The sequence below is a fragment of the Arachis stenosperma genome, chromosome 3, assembly GCF_014773155.1.
Source record: "Arachis stenosperma cultivar V10309 chromosome 3, arast.V10309.gnm1.PFL2, whole genome shotgun sequence".
Classification (NCBI taxonomy): domain Eukaryota; kingdom Viridiplantae; phylum Streptophyta; class Magnoliopsida; order Fabales; family Fabaceae; genus Arachis; species Arachis stenosperma.
This window is the reverse complement of record NC_080379.1, coordinates 128,736,646-128,744,900: the sequence shown is the minus strand read 5'-3', so window position 1 is coordinate 128,744,900 and position 8,255 is coordinate 128,736,646. Positions and strand designations below refer to the sequence as shown.

Genomic DNA, 8,255 nt, shown 5'->3' with positions numbered 1-8,255 from the left:
GAAAGGACTCTGAAGAGGAAACTAAAAGAAGCTAAATTACAACAATCCAGAAGTAACCTTTCAGAAATTTTCGAACAAGAGAAGGAGATGACAGCCGAACCCAATAATGATAATGCAAGGAGGATGCTTGGTGATTTTACTAAGCCCACGTCCAAATTTGATGGAAGAAGCATCTCCATTCCTGCCATTGGAGCCAATAATTTTGAGCTTAAACCTCAACTAGTTGCTTTAATGCAACAGAACTGCAAGTTTTATGGACTTCCATCTGAAGATCCTTACCAGTTTTTAACTGAGTTCTTGCAGATTTGTGAGACTGTTAAGACGAATGGAGTTGATCCTGAAGTCTACAGACTCATGCTTTTCCCTTTTGCTGTAAGAGACAGAGCTAGAATATGGTTAGATTCACAACCTAAGGATAGCCTGGACTCCTGGGATAAGCTGGTCACGGCTTTCTTGGATAAATTCTTTCCTCCTCAAAAGCTGAGCAAGCTTAGAGTGGATGTTCAGACCTTTAAACAAAAAGATGGTGAATCCCTCTATGAAGCTTGGGAAAGATACAAGCAGTTGACCAAAAGGTGTCCATCTGACATGTTTTCAGAATGGACCATATTAGATATATTCTATTATGGTCTATCTGAGTTTTCGAAAATGTCATTGGACCATTCTGCAGGTGGATCTATTCACCTAAAGAAAACGCCTGAAGAGGCTCAAGAACTCATTGACATGGTTGCAAATAACCAATTCATGTACACTTCTGAGAGGAATTCCGTGAATAATGGGACACCTCAGAGGAAGGGAGTTCTTGAAATTGATGCTCTGAATACCATATTGGTTTAGAACAAAGTGTTGACTCAGCAAGTCAACATGATCTCTCAAAGTCTGAATGGATGGCAAAATGCATCCAACAGTACTAAAGAGGCAGCTTCTGAAGAAGCTTATGATCCTGAAAACCCTGCAATGGCAGAGGTTAATTACATGGGTGAACCTTATGGAAACACCTATAATTCATCATGGAGAAATCATCCAAATTTCTCATGGAAGGATCAACAAAAGCCTCAACAAGGTTTCAACAATGGTGGACGCAATAGGCTGAGCAATAGCAAGCCTTTTCCATCATCTTCTCAGCAACAGACAGAGAATTTTGAACAAAACACTTCTAATTTAGCCAATCTAGTCTCTGATCTGTCAAAAGCCACTTTCAGTTTCATGAGTGAAACAAGATCCTCCATCAGAAATCTAGAGGCACAAGTGGGCCAGTTGAGTAAGAAAGTCATTGAAACTCCTCCCAATATTCTCCCAAGCAATACAGAAGAGAATCCAAAAGGAGAGTGCAAGGCCATTGATGTGATCAATATGGCCGAATGCACAAGGGAGGAGAAGGACGAAAATCCTAGTGAGGAAGACCTCCTGGGACGTCTCTCAAGCAAGAAGGAGTTTCCTATTAAGGATCCAAAGGAATCTGAGGCTCATATAGAGACCATAGAGATTCTATTAAATCTCCTTCTGCCATTCATGAGCTCTGAAGACTATTCTTCCTCTGAGGAGGATGAAGATGTGACTGGAGAGCAAGTTGCTCAATATTTAGGAGCTATCATGAAGCTGAATGCCAAGTTGTTTGGTAATGAGACTTGGGAAAGTGAACCTCCCTTGCTCATTAATAAACTAGATACCTGGGTTCAGCAAATTTTACCTCAAAAGAGACAAGATCCTGGCAAGTTCTTAATACCTTGTACCATAGGCACCATGACCTTTGAAAAAGCTCTATGTGATCTGGGGTCAGGGATAAATCTTATGCCACTCTCTGTAATGGAGAAGCTGGGGATCATTGAGGTACAACCTGCCTTGTTCTCATTACAATTGGCAGACAAGTCATTGAGACAAGCTTATGGAATAGTAGAGGACGTGTTAGTAAAGGTTGAAGGCCTTTACATCCCTGCTGATTTCATAATCTTAGACACTAGGAAGGAAGAGGATGAATGCATCATCCTTGGAAGACCTTTCCTAGCTACAGCAGGAGCTGTGATAGATATCAACAGAGGTGAATTAGTCCTTCAATTGAATGGGGACTACCTTGTGTTTAAGGCACATGGCCATCCCTCTGTGACAAAAAAGAGTAAGCATGAAGAGCTTCTCTCAGTTCAGAGTCAAGAAGAGCCCCCACAGTCAAACTCTAAGTTTGGTGTTGGGAGGCCACAACTAAACTCTAAGTTTGGTGTTAAGACCCCATATCCAAACTCTAAGTTTGGTGTTGGGACTATACAACATTGACCTGATCACCTTGTGGCTCCATGAGAGCCCACTGTCAAGCTATTGACATTAAAGAAGCGCTTGTTGGGAGGCAACCCAATTTTATTTATCTAATTTTTATTTTATTTTATTTTATTGTTATTTTGTGTTTTATTAGGTACATGATCATGTGGAGTCACGAAAAAAATATAAAAATTAAAAACAGAATCAAAAACAGCAGAAGAAAAATCACACCCTGGAGGGAGGACAAACTGGCGTTCAACGCCAGTAAGGAGCATCTGGCTGGCGTTCAACGCCAGAACAGAGCATGAATCTGGCGCTGAACGCTAGAAACAAGCAACATTCTGGTGTTTGAACGCCAGGAATGTGCCTTGAGGAAAGCTGGCGTTGAACGCCAGTAACAAGCATGGAACTGGCGTTCAACGCCAGAAACATGCTACACATGGGCGTTGAACGCCCAGAGTGTGCATCATTTCGGCGTTTAAACGCCAGAATGATGTGCAAAGGCATTTTACATGCCAAATTGGTGCAGGGATGTAATTCCTTGACACCTCAGGATCTGTGGACCCCACAGGATCATCTCAGGATCTGTGGACCCCACAAGATCCCCACCTAACATATTCCCACCTTACCTCCTAATCCTATAACACTCTTCCCCATATCACACTTCCCAACAACTTCAATCTCTCTTCCCAATTACCCCATTCACCACTCACATCCATCCACTATTCCCCATAAACCCCACCTACCTTCAAAATTCAAAAACACTTTCCCACCCAATCCCACCCTAAATGACCGAAACTACACCCCCTCCCCTCCCTATATATACCCTTCCCTTCTACTTCATTTTCACACAACACAAACCCCCTCTTCTACACCTTGGCCGAAACACCATCTCTCCCTCTCCTCCATATTTCTTCTTCTTCATCTCCTCTTCTTTCTTCTCTTGCTCGAGGGCGAGCAATATTTTAAGTTTGGTGTGGTCAAAGCATAATCTTTTTTGTTTTCCATTACCATCAATGGCACCTAAGGTCGGAGAATCCTCTAGAAAAGGAAAAGGGAAGATAAAAGCTTCAACCTCCGAGTCATGGGAGATGGAAAGATTCATCTCCAAAAGCCATCAAGACCACTTCTATGATGTTGTGGCAAAGAAGAAGGTGATCCCGGAGGTCCCTTTCAAGCTCAAGAAAAATGAGTATCCGGAGATCCGACATGAGATCCGAAGAAGAGGTTGGGAAGTCCTAACCAACCCCATGCAACAAGTCAGAATCTTAATGGTTCAAGAGTTCTATGCCAATGCATGGATCACTAGGAACCATGATCAAAGTATGAACCCGAGTCCAAAGAATTATCTTACAATGGTTCGGGGGAAATACTTAGATTTTAGTCCGGAGAATGTGAGGTTGGCGTTCCACTTGCCCATGATGCAAGAAGATGTACGCCCCTACACTAGAAGGGTCAACTTTAATCAAAGGTTGGACCAAGTCCTTATGGACATATGTGTGGAAGGAGCTCAATGGAAATGAGACTCCAAAGGTAAGCCAGTTCAACTAAGAAGACTGGATCTCAAGCCTGTGGCTAGAGGATGGTTGGAGTTCATTCAACGCTCCATCATTCCCACTAGCAACCGATCTGAAGTTACTGTGGATCGGGCCATCATGATTCATAGCATCATGATTGGAGAGGAAGTAGAAGTTCATGAAGTCATCTCCAATGAATTCTACAAAATAGCCGAAAGGCCCTCCACCATGGCAAGGCTAGCTTTTCCTCACCTTATTTTCCATCTATGTTACTCAGCTGGAGTTATCATAGAAGGAGACATCCCCATTGAAGAGGATAAGCCCATTGACAAACCCCATTTTGACGGTTTGTCTTGCATTGATTCTAAGAGATTTTAATACCTTTTACCCTCATTTATCCATTGAAATAGCATGGTTTTGTGATTGTCTCCTTATTTGTGTTTAGATGTGAAAACATGCTTTTCAACCCTTAATTTGATGGTTTTAATCTCCCTTTGATTCCACTAGATGCCTTGATATGTTTGTTAGTGATTTCAGATTGAAAAGGGCTAGGAATGGATCAAAGGAGTGAAGAGGGAAAGCATGCAAAGTGGAGAAATCATGAAAAGTCGAAGAAGTTGAACTCGCCCATGGACGCGCGCGCGCACTTGGCGCTTGCGCGCACCTGCGAATTACCCCATGGACGCGTACGCGTGATGTGCGCGTACGCGTCGGTGTTGGTTTATGATTTTTTAATGAAAACGTGGCCAACGAATTCTGAAGGGTTGTGGGGCCCAATCCTAACCAACTTTGGCGCCAAAGATGCTATTTAAAGCCAAGGATTGAAGAGCAAAGGGGATTCCAATTCATTAGTTCATTACACACACATTAGGATTAGTTTAGAGGTAGTTTCTAGAGAGAGAAGCTCTCTCTTCTCTCTAGAATTAGGATTAGGATTAGGTTTAGTTCTTAGATCTAGATTTTATTCATTCTTCTACTTCCACTCTTCATTTCCTTGTTGCTACATTCATCTTCTTCTATTCTTTTGTTGTAATTTCCTTTATGTTGTTCTTAGATTTTGTTGTAGATCTAGAATTGCTTCTTCTACATTCTTTCAATTCAATAAAAGGTAATTCTTAATAAATGTGTTTCTTTTGATTTGTTGTTGTTAATTCCTTGTAATTGAGTAGTGTAGATTTACTTTTCTTGCCATTTACTATGCTTTCCTTTTATGCCTTCCAAGTGTTTGATGAAATGCTTGGTTGGATTTTAGAGTAGAATTTTATACTCTTGGCTTGGAAAGGTAACTTAGGAACTCTTGAGTTACTAATGTCCAAGTGATTGATGATTGGGAGCCATTAACTCTAGTTCTCACTAATTGAATTAGTGGAGAGTTAGGACTTATGGACTAGGATTGATATAGCTCATTTGACTTTCCCTTACTATTAGTTAGAGGATGATTTAATGAGATTAATCCTTGCCAATTCTCATATTGTGGTTAGTGATTAGGATAGAGATCCTTGACTACCAACCCTTGCCAAGACCTTTTTAGCCATTAGTTTACTTTCTTGCCATTTATCTTTCATACCTCTTATCAAAACCCCAAAAATAAATCACAACCAATAACAAGACACTTTATTGTAATTCCTAGGGAGAACGACCCGAGGTTTGAATACTTCGGTTTATAAATTTAGGGGGTTTGTTTTAGTGACAAACAACTTTTTGTATGAAAGGATTAATGATTGGTTTAGAAACTATACTTGCAACGAGAATTCATTTGTGAATTTCTATACCATCAAAAATCCATTCGTCAAAATGGCGCCGTTGCCGGGGAATTGCAATGGTGTTGTGTTATTGGTTATTGTATATATGTGAATATTGTGAATAGCTTGATTTTTGGATTGTTTGCTAGTTTTTGCTAGTCTTAGTATTTTGTTTCATTATTTCTTATTAGTTCTTGTTCCTTATTTTCTCTTTCCATTATGAATTCTCATTTTGGCTATGAGTGTGATTACAACTATGTTGTAGGTAATGAGAACTTCAATGAGAATGTGTATCAAGGATGGGACAATCAAAGGTGGGAGGAGCCATATGCTTATGATCAATCCTCATGGCAACAACCTCCACCAATGCACTATGAAGAAGAGCCATTCTATGATGCATATCAATCCAATGGCTTTGGTGAATCACCTTGTGACTTTCAAGAACCACCACCATATGCCTATGAACCATATCCTCAACATAACTCTCAACCATACTCACAAGCCTCTTTTCACCAACCACCTTCATATGACCCTAATCCATATCCATCCTACCAACAACCATATGAGCCATATGAACCACACATAGAGCTACCACCACCCCAACATCAACATTTTCAAGAGCCACCCCCTCCATATTATTACCAAGATGAACCACTTCCAATATACAAAAATTTTCAACCACAAGATGAATACTACTTTCCACCACAACCTCCCATGGAAGAATACTCATATCCATTGATCCAAGAGCCACATGATCCTAATCATATTATCCAAGAGGAACAAGAGTCAAGGGATCATCTCAAGGAAGCCTTGGATCAATTTCAAGCAACCATGGAGTGTGTTGTGCAACAAGTGGAAAGAATGGAAAACATTGAACCACCACAACTCTACCAAGAAGAACCCCCTTCCTACTATGAACCCTTCCCCCAAAATGATGAACCCTTCCACCCACCCCAATCTCTAATGGATGAAACTCTTGGTGTTCTTGTTCAAGGGCAAGAAGAAATGAAAAGGGATGTGCAAAATTTCATGGCCGCCTTGGATGTGGTAACAAATCAATTAGCCTCCCAATGCTTGAACACTCAAGGAACTCCCATGGCTACATGTGGAGAATCAAATGAAGAACATAGCATGAAGGAGAGATTGGAAACTCCTGTGGGAAATGAAGGAAGTTGCTTTGTATTGGAACAATTGGAGGAAGCTTTAATTGTTGAAGACAAGGAAGAAGTGGTAGAAGACTTAGGAGATGCGGAGCCTCCATGGGAACATAGAGTTGAAGAAAACCCCTCCAAGATGATTGAAATTGATGCTAGGGAGGAAAGTGCACACCTTCCAAGGCATATTCCATATGAAGACTTGGATGGGATAGAGCAAGAATTGAATTCCCATGGCAATGAAGAGCAAGCATCAAGCCCTAGTGGTGGAGAATCCTTTGAACTTGAAGAACCTTCTCCCGGTGCATTTGAAAATGTTGTGGAGGTAAACTTCTTTCACCCTCCCAATTATAGTTTGATTAAGGGAAAAGGCTTAGATAGTATTAATAAACAAAGGATTGAATTAGAGGTGGAAGTCTTTAGAAATAGAAGGATGGGAGTGGAATACGCTTTATCAAGATCGTTGGAAGCATCTTTGCCTAGGTTGTCATCTACTCCTTCACTTGAGTGGGTAAAATTCATTTCTATTAGCTTTATTGTACCACTTGAGTATGGCTTGCTTGAAACGGATGGTCAACTTAGGATGCTTTGTGGGTTGAAGCGTAAGCGAAAGATGTTTCGTGGTTGGCGTTGCAAATCAAGGCTCATTATGGTTGATGCATCAAACATGAGATATAAAGGATGGAGTAGTGCTCAAATAGATGGGTCTAGAAGGATTGTTGGGCACTTCATAGAGAATTCACCTTACTCACTACCCGGTTGGACCAATAATGATGATCAACCTCAAGACGGGTGTGAAAACAAAGTGTGGGACCCCGGATCACAAAAAGAGGATCAACTTTGGGAGCCCCAAGCTTGTGAAGAACTCCGTCAAGACTTGGCTCAATCCATAAAGAATCTTGGGGCACAATGGAGAACCAAGCATTGGTGGGAGTTCCAAGAAGAATTCAAGCACAAGCCACCTTGATGAGGAGCTCCCCATAAGTCCAACTTAAGGACAATAAATAAAAGTGCTAGGTGGGAGACACCCCACCATGGTAAACTCTTTCCATACTCTTTTAGTTTGTTAATAAGTGAATTGAGTTGCCATTATAGGTAGATTCTCATTTTCATTTTTATCTTTTGTAAATATTGGTAGAATTAGTTTAATTTCTTGTTTTTATTGTTTTATCAAGTTTAGTTAGTAGTATAGTTTGTTGAATAAGGTTCTAGGGTGTTTTGGTAGCTGTTTGGAGGATTGAAAGGCTTGGATTGGTGTAAGAACTTAGAAAAATATTTTTTGAAAAACAGAACACCATCCACGCGTGCGCGCACATGACGCGTACGCGCAACTGAGCATTTTTCGACCACCCACGCGGACGCGCACTGTACGCGTACGCGTGGATGCAAAAATTCGACTCCAGCCAAAAACCCGAGAGTTAGGCCTGCACTGTGCGAACATTGGGCCTAGGGCACAAGTCTATGCACGCGCACATGATCTTAAATTCGCAATGCGCGCGCACGCGCATTGTGCGCGCGCGCGTCGATTGCACAATCTGCACCCCCGGTACTTTTACCCGAGAGTTGTGCCAGACTTGGGCCGACATTATGCC

At 41.3% G+C, this 8,255-nt stretch overlaps 1 non-coding gene across 1 annotated transcript; it reads right to left on the bottom strand.

Moving 5' to 3' along the window:
• Positions 1-486: 486 nt before the first annotated feature.
• Positions 487-590, bottom strand: LOC130970925 (small nucleolar RNA R71). The gene has a single exon (XR_009082170.1). It is a non-coding gene; the product is annotated as a small nucleolar RNA R71 (small nucleolar RNA).
• Between the last annotated feature and the right edge of the window lie 7,665 nt (positions 591-8,255).